Source organism: Emys orbicularis, chromosome 1, assembly GCF_028017835.1.
Source record: "Emys orbicularis isolate rEmyOrb1 chromosome 1, rEmyOrb1.hap1, whole genome shotgun sequence".
Lineage (NCBI taxonomy): Eukaryota > Metazoa > Chordata > Testudines > Emydidae > Emys > Emys orbicularis.
In genome coordinates this window covers 247,168,756-247,182,784 of record NC_088683.1, presented here as the reverse complement: position 1 = coordinate 247,182,784, position 14,029 = coordinate 247,168,756, and the positions used below count along the sequence as shown (strand labels likewise).

Genomic DNA, 14,029 nt, shown 5'->3' with positions numbered 1-14,029 from the left:
CGCTCCTCCAGTTCAGCCATTCCAGTCTCAAGAGCCCATATTCGTCTCTGAGGGCCATGAGTTGCTTGCAACAACTGCACATGTATGCCATCTGCCTACAAAGGAGCTAACTGTATGTCGTGCATTCAGTGCAATAAACTTGATAGCCCTGCTCTGCCACTGGGTTTCGGCATGCATATTTTTACTCTTGTAAAGGTTTTAGTTTGTTCTTTTTTTGGGGAGAGGAGGGGTGTTATTTGCCGAAGTTTAGAGTATGTTTATTAGGTGTATCTGGCTCACACACCACCACAAAACTCCTGTTTGCGTCTCCTGCTTGGTAGCTCCCTCTGGTTGTTCAGGAGCTGGCTTTTTAAACCCGTTTTCCATGAGTTAGCCATGCTCCTTTGTCAAGGGATCCTAAAAGCAAAAGGTATAGTGCAGAGGAAGAAGAAAGGGGCAATCATAGAGCCCTGTGAATGGGTTCCAGCAAAGAGGAGTGGGGAGAAAGAGAAACCACAAAACGAGGAATACAGCTAGAGAGATGACACTTCTACAAAATCCAAGGATGGACAGGATTAGGTCAATATAGTTGAACTGCTCAGTAATAGTGACCATAATGTAATTAAATTTAACATCCTTGTGGGAGGGAAAATACTAACTTCAGAAAAAGGAACTACACAAAAATGAGGAAGCTAGTTAAATGAAAATTAAAAGTTACAGTTGTAAGTGTGTCATGCCTGCAAACTGCCTGGAAACTATTTAAAAACACCATAAAATAGAGGCTCAAACTAAATGTATACCCCAAATTAAAAAAAACATAGTAAGAGGATCAAAACAGTGCCACTGTGGCAAATAACAATGATAAAGTAAAAGAAGCTGTAAGAAGTAAAAAGGCATCCTTTAAAAATTGGAAGTCAAATGCTAGTGAGGAAAATAGAAAGGAGCACAAAATCTGGCAAGTCAAGTTTAAAAATATAATTAGGCAGGCCAAAAAAGAATTTGAAGAGCAACTAGCAAAAGACTCAAAAACGAACAGCAATAAATAAGTCAATAAATAAAAAAATAATAATAATTAATTAAAAAAGTACATTAGAAGCAGGAAACCTGCTAAACAATTAGTGGGGCCACTGGACCATCGAGGTGTTAAAGGAGCATTCAAAGAAGACTAGGCCATTTCAGATTAGCTAAATAAATTCTTTGTATCAGTCTTCACTCCACTGGACATGAGGACGATTCCCACACCTGAGCTACCATTTTTAGGTGACAACTCTGAGGAACTGTCCCAGATTTAGATGTCAATGGAGGAGGTTTTGGAACAAACTAGTAATAAGTCACCAGGACCAGATGGTTTCAACCAAGAGTTCTGCAAGAACTTAAATATGAAACTGCAGAACTACTAACTATGGTATGTTTCCTATTGCTTAAATAAGCCTCTATACCAGATGATTGGAAGGTAGCTAATATACAGTCAACCTATGGAACTCCTTGCCAGGAGATGTTGTGAAGGCCAAAATTATAACTGGGTTCAAAAAAGAATTAGATAAGTTCATGTAGGATAGGTCCATCAGTGGCTATCAGCCAAAATGATCAGGGATGCAACCCTGATTTATTTCTCTACATGAGGTACGTCCAGCCTTGCATTTGAGACTCTCTCCAAGGTTTCCTTTTGGATACGTTGCTTTTACCTTAGGTTCAGCATGAACAAAAGCCATTTATTTTTCCTCCTATACCCCGTCCACTACCTCTGTTCATTACTGTCAACATGAGTATCCATCATAAAGTGATACAATTTGGGGGTCATTTTAACTCCATCTCTCACTTGGGTCAAAGCCAAATCTTGCACCATTTTTCTCCTCATCATAAAAAAGAATCCATTCCTTTTTGTCTTTTGCAACAGCAAAATAACTTGTCTATATCTTAATCATCTCCATCACGGTAAATTCCTTCCAGTCTTTGATACCCACAGCTGCTGCTGAAATTACCTTGCATATCAGCTGTTAGACCATATCACTCCCTTTTAAATTCTTCCAATGGCTCCTCTTGCCCTGTGTATCAAATTTAAAGTTCCTGTCTTTGCAATGAAGATAGTACACAGTTCCACTTCAGCCTTCACGTTTTACCTTTTGTTCCATCAAGCCTCTTCTCCACCTGTGATCCCCTCATTAGTTTCCTTCTCACACTCCTATCTTCTTCCATGTTGCTTCTTATGCAGACTACCTTCCCAGTGTCTGTTCACCAACCCTCACCATCCCCTGATCGCTCCTAAAAACAAACTTCCTCCATGTTACCTAAAGGACGTGATTGTGCTCTCGCTCTCTCTCCCCCCCCCCCCCCCCCCAACTTACTGGAACAATTAAGATGTGCAGATACTAAAACGGAATAACCATTTGATTATGTTCCTGTAATCACCATCCTTCTTGGTGTTCCCCACATCTAAAATTAGATTGCAAGTTCTAAAATGGGGTAAGGAACATGCCCTTATTTTATAAAGTGCCTAAATTGTCTAGTACAGTTTCAGGGACTATGTTAAAAAAAACCCAACCATGGCAAAGAGTTACATCATTCAGAGCAGAGTGGCCAGCAGGAGAAAAGTCAGCATAAAAGTCGTGGCCTAGATTTCAACAGGAGCGGGCACCATCCACAAAACTTTTTGCAACTGAAGAGCAATTTTCTGGAGAACAAGAAGCAGGTGGGTGGTCTCAGAGGTGCTGTGGGTACAAAAATGACTGAGCAGTCACTAGCTGCTACCTGCTTGACAGAGCAGAGGACCAATTTCTAAAGTCTCCCAAAAACAACTGTATTATGGAAAGGAAACATCACAGCTCTTGCAAAGAGTTACAGCCTTCACGAAAGCAAAATCTATAGTTAAGGTTGTAACTCAACTTTAATTATAAAGCTCACCCCCCTCAACAGTTTTACATCGTTTTTAAAGAGTTAAGAACACTTTCCTTCTGGGCCAATCCTCTCAATACTTTATCACAACAGAAACTTGGGGGTGGGGGGTGCATTTAAAAAAACAACAACAACCCACGCACCTCCCCCCAGATACATTCAGCAGTTCTTTAATTAGGAACACCACCTCTTCCCACATTTAAACTGTTTCAAAAAAACATTCTGTACACTATTCAAAAGTGGCTGAAGTTTCAAACTCCAGCATTCCCATTCCATAATGTTAGTCTTTATTAATGGACAGTCACTCAGTAAACTAGAAAAAAATGTAACTGATTAAAAAATCACTTCGGGCATGTGCAGTTCAAAAAGGTTTTCAGTCAATTACTGGTTACTGCACTTGGAAATTTTAGAATTCTACAGCTATATTTTTTCGTATCTACGTAGAAGTGCAATTGAAAACCTAGCTAGTTATGAAACTGTTTTGAACACTGTTTTTTCTTCTCTTACCCATATTTTTTCCCCATTAAGTTTAAAGGTTGCAAGATATTTTAAAAGTTTAAAAATTAAAACATTAATTTTGCTACACTGCACATATGTAATATTTTCAATTCTAGGTTACACTGTTAAAAGTATGAACAAAATAGACACCGTGTGCAATACAACCACATTAATATTACTATTAGAACCTTAATTTCCGCATTTTCTGATGTTTCAATTTGTAATCTTAATGCTATGTTAATAGCGGTTTTTGCACTGAATGCTGTTGTACATCTTATTTTGTACTTTTAAATTAGCAACTGAAGTTTCAAACGTCTAGAAATTTTGCAAATGTGTTCAGCAGTTAGATAAAAATTAAAAGTTGTCTCAATTCTGATTCATTCCACATGAGTACAGGTATATAGTAACAGCAATATGTTAGGTTTGTTAAACAACTTTAAAGGGGGTTCATCAAGGCTACATCATTTTGTGCTTCATTTACTGAATCCCTGAATGTCAAGTGACTGCCAACTGTCAGAACTGTGTATCATAAGGGAAGAGATATTACAACTTAAATGTTTGAAAATAAAAGAATATGTCTCAGTACTTCCCCTAAATGGAGTTTTTGTTACAACTTCTCATTTTTATAGACAAGTTTTGTTAAGGTAACAACTACAACTCAAGAGACATTTGGCGACAAGTTGCATATACAACACATGAAAATACAGCAGACATACCATATTTTTCCACAGCTTCAGAAGTTTGTTCTTGCAAATTATAAAATGGATTTCCACTGTTTTTGGACCTATAATACAAAACATCACATTTCAGTTTTTGCACCGACGAACAAGTTCAATACCAACTTGGCACTAGTTTTTCAAGGCTGCTTTGTTTTGTTCCATTTACTGGATGAACATCCTCAAACACAAAACATGTTATGTGCACAAAAACGAACACTTACAGTATAATTCACAAACAGATACAATATTTACAAACACATATGCAGTGTTAAGGGAAACTGTGAAAAATCAAAACAAAAAAATGCCCTTTTCTACTCTCCTTGAGGATGTAAAAAGACTTTCCCAAGAGACCCACATAATCTAATATAAATATCCATTTCCCTCTCTTTGATGTAGGATCTTGGCAAAGCCTTTGGAGAGATTGAGATGTATAACTGCAAAAAAAGTTTAAGGCTGCCATTACACATCATAAAGCAGCAGAAAAGAAGAAAAATTACATTTTTTGTATTTTTGCTGAACATGTAATCTTTCAGGTTTGAAGGCATTGCTATAATGAATCCCTTTTTATGGAGTTGTAACAAACAATGGAATCAAGCATAAATCTGACAACAAAAACTGCCTTAGCACACAACTTTATTTTTGTGGCAACTAAACTACTAATTTAGAAATTTAGTTTTGGGGGATTGGTGACAAAAATGTACTCAGAGTTAATGCTGAGTCTTTTAAAGCTGTGTTACTGTGGTTCAACAGATAAAAATGGTAAGATCATTAATTTAGTACAAAATACCATCTTTGGGTACTTTGAAAATGAAATTATATTTTTTTTCATAGATTTTAAGGCTAAAAGGAACCATTACGATCTAGTCCAACCTTCAACACGGGATAGAATGTCACCATGCAATTCCTGCCTCAAGTCCATAACTTCAGGTTGAGCTAGAGCACATCATTCAGAAAAACATCCAATCTTGATTTAAAGATGTCAAGGGATGGAAAATCCATCACATCCCTAGGTAAATTGTCACTAATTACCCTCATTAAGTAGATTGTGTTTATTTAGGCTATGTCTATGCTAGCGAGCTTACAGTGGCACAGCTGCTGTAAGATTGCTCATGTTAAGCCACTCTACCCAGACGGGAGACCTCTCCCAGCAACATAATTAAACCACCTTCAAGAAGTGGTGGTAGCTATGTTGGCAGGAGAGCGTCTCCTGCTGACATAGCGTTGTCCACATCAGCGCTTCTGTCAGTAAAACTTACGTTGCTCAGAGGGGTGTTTTTTCACACCCCTGAGCAACAAATTATTCTGTCAAAAGTACTAGTGTAGACATATCCTAAGTCTCACACTGCATGGCAAATTTTTCGAGACCAGACTTTTTTCCATATAAGCAACAATGAGTATCTGCAATTATTTCATAGTTCTTAATATTGTTAGCACACAGATTCACTTAATAAAGATGATTTCTCTCTGGTAATTATATATATATATACACACATACACATACATACACACACACACTCTATTCTTTGGTGCCATCACACCTATTCCAGTAAAAGATTAGGTACTCACAAGTGGAACTGTGACCTCTTTAAGCTATGCAACTACATGAAAATTTGTCTTACAACTTTATTCAACCATGTAGCCTGTGTGGCACATGAAACAAAGCTACTACTTTACTGACAACTACTCTGACACCCATGACATGTGACTGGGATTAGGAAATTAAGATTAGTCTCTTATAAGCAACAGTGTGCCCACATTATTATTTCGTGTCGGAATATAAATTTAAAAAATGGATCATATGAAAGCACATGAATCCCTCAATCTGGAAAGGAATAAACGGAGGTGATTGTAATGTTTACAATTTTCCTGGAAGCAGGGGATATTGCAAAGAATCTGAAACAAGCAAAGTTCTCCACACACTAAAAGTGGCAGGTCCAGAGACACTGAAGAACGACAGTATATTTCAACAGTAGCACGAAGAGGATTACAAGCTACTAAATAAAGTCATTAAAGAATTTCAAGAATACTGTGACCAACACAGGAATATCAGGTATCAAACAAAGTGGCTGGCAACCTGAAAAGATAAACAGCAATCTGCAAAGCCATACTATGCATATCAAGTTAATACACGATGAAACTAAGCAAGACAATACCTCTCTGTCTGAGGACATCCAGAATGCTGCGAACAATGTAGCATGTGCTAAGAGAAGTACCATAAATTCACTCAGTCACTGAACATTTATGATCATAATTAGAAGAGGGTGACTCCTAGAGAGCCCAATTATGACTGAGACCTCACCACGTTAAGCTGTACAAAACAGACAGCTCCTGCCCCTCGGAATTTACAGTCTAAAAAGAAAAGACAAAGCAGGAGAAGTGGGGTCAAAGACAATTTGCCTAAGGTCACACAGACAGACAGTGGCAGAGCCGGGAACAGAACCCAGGTGTCCTGACTCGCAGTATACCCCGCTGTTTTTCAACATCCACCACCACATCCAATAGCAGATGGAATCTGTCTCAGCAGCTGAACTGGCCACTATCGAAGATCTTTGAGAAGTAGCTATATGATCAGGAAACAACTGAGATTCAGAGTTCATACTTATTGTTCAATAAGAAGCAGAATAATCCTGTCAAAGTGGTTCATGACAGCCACATGACTAAGATACTCTATCTGCGTTTTATTAACTGGCAATGTTAGGTTTGGTACCTGTTCCATTCTATTTTTAAAAATATCCAAGTAAGAGGAGAGCGGGGGAGGGGTGTGGTGAGGTAAGCTAAGCCCTGGATTCAGTGGACACAGACCCCTTGCAAGTGACAGGGGTCTAAGAGTTATGTAACCTTGACCCATGTCATGTGACTGGAACCAAAAAACAAAGATTAGTCTTACCAGCACTCCTGTGGCACACATCTTTACTATAATAAGAAACAAATTGACTTTGTAAAGGCTATCATAATGGACATTGCCAAAAAAATTGCTGTTTGGAACTGGTCCAAATAATTGAGAAGAAAACAGTTGTACTGCATGAAATATCAATGAAGAATTTTAAAACATGAAACTGATGCCCAAGCATCAAATCACATCACTTCATTCTGACTGGCACATACACTCCTGCTTGACTAACAGAGTACATTCACTCACCCATCAGTCTATATTCCCTGCCTAATGCATTAATGTCACCATCAAGTGCAACTGCAACCAGCACCAAGAGGTTAAAGAAAAAACTTCCAGTTACTTTAAAGGAAACTATAGACATGTGCTCAGTATTATGGATGTTCACATAAGAGTTGTGCATAAAACACTATACAGTTTAAAATACAAACATTAAAATAAGCATCCTTTTGGTCCTAATGGTGGTCAACTTCCAAAGAGAGATATCTGGAAGAAGCAGCATTGTAGTCCAACAATGGCAAATCATGTAAATCTTTTCCTAACAAAAGGATAAGGACTTCAGAACAATACAAGTGGAATATTTCATGTTTACAATTTTACATTGGGCTCTACTTTCCAACATCACAAACGTAGTAGCTTTTTGGTAAAATGATACCTGATTGCAACAGACTAACAAATGTTCAGTTATAAACTTCAGTTTAAAATAACGTATGGCATTTACAGGCATTCCTAACCCTTTCCTTTAGCACCAAGACTTTGGACACTGGAACTGCTATGAAATAATCATAGAGACAAGGTGGGTCAAATAATATCTTTTATTGGAGCAACTTTTGTTGGAGAGAGACAAGCCTTTGAGCTTACACAGAGCTCTTCTTCAGGTCTGGGAAGTGTACTCAGGCCTAGTCTACACTACAAAGTTAGGTTGATGCAAGGCAGCTTACGTTGACCTAGTTGTGCACGTGTCTACACTGATTGCCTGGCTTGGTGAGCACATCTAGTAGCTGTACATAGTTGAGTGCAATTGGCCAGTTGATCATGCTGGCTACATGCTCCAGATGCACTCCTGCCTGGAGTATACAGAAGATATTGGATCTTCTGGGCCTGTGGGGAGAAGAGGCTGTGTGGGGAGAAGAGGCTGTGTGGGCACAGCTCTGGATCAGCCGTATAAATGTCAACATCTATGAGCAGATTGCTCAGGGGATACAGTAGAAGGGATGCAACAGGTGCCAGCAGCAGTGCTGAAGGAAAGTCAAGGAGCTGTGGCAGGCATACCAGAAGGCCGGGGAGGCCAACAAGAGATCTGGTGTCAAGCCTCAGACATGTCGCTTTTACAAAGAGCTGCATGCCATACTCTGCTGACACACCCTGTCCCCTCCAGCACTGTGGATACCTCTGATGAGCCAGAGTCACAGGCCCCTGCTGTGAAAAGTGAGGAGAAAGAGTATGGGGGACAGGCAACTGGGGGATCCAGCTGGGCAGTGAACCAGGATCTGTTTTTGACTGCACTATAGTCCAGCCAGTTGAGCACAGGTGAGCCCAATGCATGGGAAGGAACCTTGGGTAAGTACTTAGATAAATTTTCTATTACAGGGATGCCTCCCTCCCTTCCCCGCAAAGTAGCAGGACTCATCTTTTGACTTTTCATTAATTTACTCAGGCTAGAAGAGGTAGTGGCACAACCAAGAGAAGTAGAGTTGTATCTGCTTTTCATTCCCCTCTAGAGTTAGGTAGGGGCGCCATGTAGAGCCGTTTGTTTATGTACACAGGGATGTCCCTGGAATCCTCCTGAAAGATCTCGATGAATATTTCCTTGAGATCCTCTGAAATCCTCTGCCGAAGGTTTCTAGGGAGGGCTGCCTTATTTCTTCCTCCATATTAGGACACTTTCCCACACCACTAGCGATAACTTCAGCAGGCACCATTTCAGTACCCAGGCTAGCAGCATCTGCCTTTGCGACATTGAGAAAGATATCAGCTAAAACAATCAGTGCCTACAGAAAACAGTGCCTGTATTCAGTGCCACTGACCTACACTACTAGAATCATGCAACCAAGCAATTCCCTCCTCACTTCCCCAACCCCTGGCAGGCCATACTCACCATGGCTGGTGCTGTGCATAAGCATTCCCAAACAGAAGTGAGACTGTAGTGCTTAAAACTTTAGGGAGCAAGAGGAGTGAGTTCAGCATCTTAAGTTTCACTTTCTGTAGTGAATGCGCTGACAATGGTACTTCTGAGTGTTTTATCTTCAGCTGCTACCATTGCAGCCTTCAGGGTCTTCCCCTCCACCCCCGCAGAATGCCTAAGCCAGATAAGGATGAGAAAAAAGGACTCAGGATGACTTGTTCCATGTAATCCTGCAAGCCAATGCTGCACTGGACCATGAGCACAAGGCCTGGAGGATGAACTCTGTGGACAACTTGGAGAAGGAAATAGTGGAGAGGAGAAAGATCCAGGAGTCCAAGCAGGAAAAGGAAAGGGAGATACACCAGGACATAATGGAGCTTCTTAGGCAGCAAACTGATGCTGCAGACTGGTGGACCTGCAGGTTCAACAATCCTGGGCTCGCCCCCCTCTGCAGCCCATTGAGAACTCAATACTGGGAAGTTCCTACACCCAGCACCTGCTCAACATTCCACATGGTATCGGGGTTGCTGCACTACCGCTAACACTCTACCCTGTGGGACATGAAAGACAATCACCGCTTCACATGCACTGACCTGTGAAAGCCACAGTTGGTGTATGTGTAGCTGGAATGGACATGAACATTCTTTCCCCTTCATAAGTTCTGTTCTCTTAATTTATTAAGTTTTATTAAGATTTTAATGTATTTGTTTTAAAATTACACAGGTTGGGTTTTTTTGCACTGATTTTGTTACAGAATAAAATTCTACTATTTGGAACATAATTCATCTTTATTATTTCACAATATATGCAACCAAATGCTCAGCAGTTCTGAAAGCAACCAATTACACCTCTACCCCAATATAATACAGTCCTCGGGAGCCAAAAAATCTTACCACATTATAGGTGAAACCGAGTTATATCAGGGTAGTGGCGGCAGGGATCCGACGGTGATTTAAAGGGCCCGGGGCTCCCCTCAGCGGCCAGAGCTCCGAGCCCTTTAAAGCGCTGCCCAAGCCCCGCTGCCAGAGCCCTGGGGTAGCAGCGGCAGGGCTCCAGCGGTGATTTAAAGAGCCCCGGGCTCCGGCCGCTGCAGGGAGCCCCGCTGCCGGATATAACACGGTAAAGCAGCCCCGCCCCCCCGAAGCGCTGCTTTACCGCGTTATATCCGAATTTGTGTTATATCGGGTCGCATTATATCGGGATAGAGGTGTAGCTGTTACTGCCTAATGTTAGGGGACTGGAGAGCTCCCATATAGGCTGCATCCTTAAACTAGAACCCTGCAGCGGGACTGGGATCCTGCAGGTCCCACTGCCATAATAGAATCATAGAATATCAGGGTTGGAAGGGACCTCAGGAGGTCATCTAGTCCAACCCCCTGCTCAAAGCAGGACCAATCCCCAACTAAATCATCCCAGCCAGGGCTTTGTCAAGCCCGACCTTAAAAACCTCGAAGGAAGGAGATTCCACCACCTCCCTAGGTAACCCATTCCAGTGCTTCACCATCCTCCTAATGAAATAGTGTTTCCTAATATCCAACCTAAACCTCCCCCACTGCAACTTGAGACCATTGCTCTTTGTTCTGTCATCTGCTCCATCCTCTTTGGAACCCCCTTTCAGGTAGTTGAAAGCAGCTATCAAATCCCTCCCCATTCTTCTCTTCTGCAGACTAAACAATCCCAGTTCCCTCAGCCTCGCCTCATAAGTCATGTGCTCCAGACCCCTAATCATTTTTGTTGCTCTCCAATGGACTCTTTCCAATTTTTCCACATCCTTGTAGTGTGGGGCCCAAAACTGGACACAGTACTCCAGATGAGGCCTCACCAATGTCGAATAGAGGGGAATGATCACATCCCTCGATCTGCTGGCAATGCCCCTACTTATACAGCCCAAAATGCTGTTAGCATTCTTGGGAACAAGGGCACACTGTCAACTCATATCCAGCTTCTCGTCCACTGTAACCCCCAGGTCCTTTTCTGCAGAACTGCTGCCTAGCCACTTGGTCCCTAGTAGCAGTGCATGGGATTCTTCCGTCCTAAGTGCAGGACTCTGCACTTGTCCTTGTTGAACCTCATCAGATTTCTTTTGGCCCAATCCTCTAATTTGTCTAGGTCCCTCTGTATCCTATGCTTACCCTCCAGCGTATCTACCACTCCTCCCAGTTTAGTGTCATCTGCAAACTTGCTGAGGGTGCAATCCACGCCATCCTCCAGATCATTAATGAAGCTACTGAACAAAACCGGCCCCAGGACCGACCCTTGGGGCACTCCGCTTGATACCGGCTGCCAACTAGACATGGAGCCATTGATCACTACCCATTGAGCCCAACGATCTAGCCAACTTTCTATCCACCTTACAGTCCATCCATCCAGCCCATACTTCTTTAACTTGCCAGCAAGAATACTGTGGGAGACCGTATCAAAAGTTTTGCTAAAGTCAAGGAATAACATGTCAACTGCTTTCCCTTCATCCACAGAGCCGGTTATCTCGTCATAGAATTCAATTAGGTTAGTCGGGCATGACTTGCCCTTGGTGAATCCATGCTGACTGTTCCTGATCACTTTCCTCTCCTTTAAGTGCTTCAGAATTGATTCCTTGAGGACCTGCTCCATGATTTTTCCAGGGACTGAGGTGAGGCTGACTGACCTGTAGTTCCACAGCTCCTCCTTCTTTAAAGATGGGCACTACATTAGCCTTTTTCCAGTCATCCGGGACCTCCCCCAATCGCCATGAGTTTTCAAAGATAATGGCCAATGGCTCTGCAATCACATCCGCCAACTCTTTTAGCACCCTCGGATGCAGCACATCTGGCCCCATGGGCTTGTGCTCACCCAGCTTTTCTAAATAGTCCTGAACCACTTCTTTCTCCACAGAGGGCTGGTCATCTCTTCCCCCATGCTGTGCTGCCCAGTGCAGTAGTCTGGGAGCTGACCTGGTGGCCGTGTTAGTCTGTATCAGCAAAAACAACTCCCAGTCTTTATTCAGGCCTAATTTGATGGTGTTCAGTTTGCAAATTAATTCCGGTTCTGCAGTTTCTCATTGGAGTTTGTTTTTGAATTTTTGTTGTTGAAGAATTGCCACTTTTAAGTTTCTTATTGAGTGTCCAGGGAGACTGAAGTGTTCTCCTACTGGTTTTTGAATGTTATAATTCTTGATGTCTGATTTGTGTCCATTTATTCTTTTGCGTAGAGACTGTCCGGTTTGGCCAATGTACATGGTAGAGGGGCATTGCTGGCACATATCACATTGGTAGATGTGCAGGTGAATGAGCCTCTGATGGTGTGGCTGATGTGGTTAGGTCCTATGATGGTGTTTGCAAACTGGACACCATCAAATTAGGCCTGAACAAAGACTGGGAGTTGATGAGTCACTACAAAAACTAATTTCCCCCTGCTGATACTCACATCTTCTTGTCAACTGTTCGAAATGAGCCACCTTAATCACATAGGCCTCATTAGCACTACAAAAGTGATTTTTCCTCCCTTGGTATTCACCCCTTCTTGTCAACTGTTGAGAATAGCCCACTTCCACCTTAATTGAATTGGCTCGTTAGCACTGACCCCCCCCACACACTTGGTAAGGCAACTCCCATCTTTTCATGTGCTGTGACAGTCTTTGTTATAGGCAGAATTGGGATGCCAAAACAAAAACAAAACACACTGTGGTAATTTGCAGGAAAACAGTAAATCGTTCATCAGTCTGTCATAAATAGAATGTCAGTAATATAAACCAAGTTTTTCTTAATAAAGGTTTTAATACTTAAATCTAAGTGAGGGATAGGAAGATTTTATGTCTATCATAACAGGAGTTAAAGTATTTTTTACATGGTTTAAGCAGTATTTGGTTTATTCTTTTAGTGGTAAAAATTGTGTCTGAATTTAGTTATATATATATAAACTGATTTTTTTTAGTAGCATGCAGGGATCTGTTTCCTGAGGGATTTGTGGTATCTAAGGTTTTGTGGATGGGAGCAGGATAAAAATACAAGAAACAATGCAACAGCAGGTGGGAGTGGAAATTGCAGGGCGGGGCGGGACTAAAAAAATAGTCCCAGGCAAGGCTCTACCTTAGACGCTCCAGTATCTCTGGAGTGAAGCACCTTTACCCTTCTTGTTTTAATGTTTACCTTTTAGCATGTGTTTCACATTTTCTGGCAGTAGGGGGAGCCATAGTTGGATATGTCTGGACATGCGGTGTATGTGCACATAACAATCACAAGGCGCATGCATAACTTAGCATATATGTTTAGAGCTTCTCTTTGTGGCATGTAGTGGAAGGGTGACAGACTCTAAACAGAGAGAAAGATTCATCTGCCCAAACTGGTACTCCTCACTGGACCACCCAGCAGGGAGCGAGATTGTTTACTTACTTGCTGTATTGTAGCCTAGGATCACATATTTAGATTCTACTGTAGTTGTCTATAAATGGTTAAAATTCACTTGATCTCTCTCAATTTTGACAGAATTACTCTGGGGTCCGGGGTGAGAGGAAGGGCAGTTCGTAATAATTGATGTCCCCTGTGAGGACCAGTGGATCTTGTCAGATTTCAAAATTACAGTACTTGGGGTCAGGACTGCAACCTTGCAATCCAGATGGGGGAAGATATCTTAGTCTCGCGAAGACAGATTGTAGTGGGCTAAAAAGTCTCTACAGAAGAGAGGATGGGGAAGGAAGAGATATTCAAGTTACATCTCCTCCAACAGGGGGCCTTACTGGTCCCAGGATGCCTTCATAGCGGACTCTCAATGATCCTCTTTGGGATTTGCTCCAAAAGCAATGGGGAAAGTTGATGGCAACTAAGCCTAAAAGGGTCATTAGGAAAAACACCCTCATTCAAGGATGCTGGAAGGCGAGCACCAAATCCCATGAAAGACTGAGTCAGGTCCAGAAAGCCCTGAAAGACTTACAAGTCTAATTGGCGGGACACC

The 14,029-nt window shown here is 41.8% G+C and overlaps 1 protein-coding gene across 1 annotated transcript in view; it reads right to left on the bottom strand.

The window, feature by feature from the left end:
- Positions 1 to 14,029, bottom strand: part of UBE3A (ubiquitin protein ligase E3A) — a 104,190-nt gene that overhangs the window by 75,254 nt on the left and 14,907 nt on the right. Inside the window, exon 2 of the mRNA XM_065411372.1 lies at positions 4,086 to 4,153. The gene's annotated coding sequence lies outside the window, so the exon portion shown is untranslated. The remainder of the gene's footprint in view (positions 1 to 4,085; positions 4,154 to 14,029) is intronic.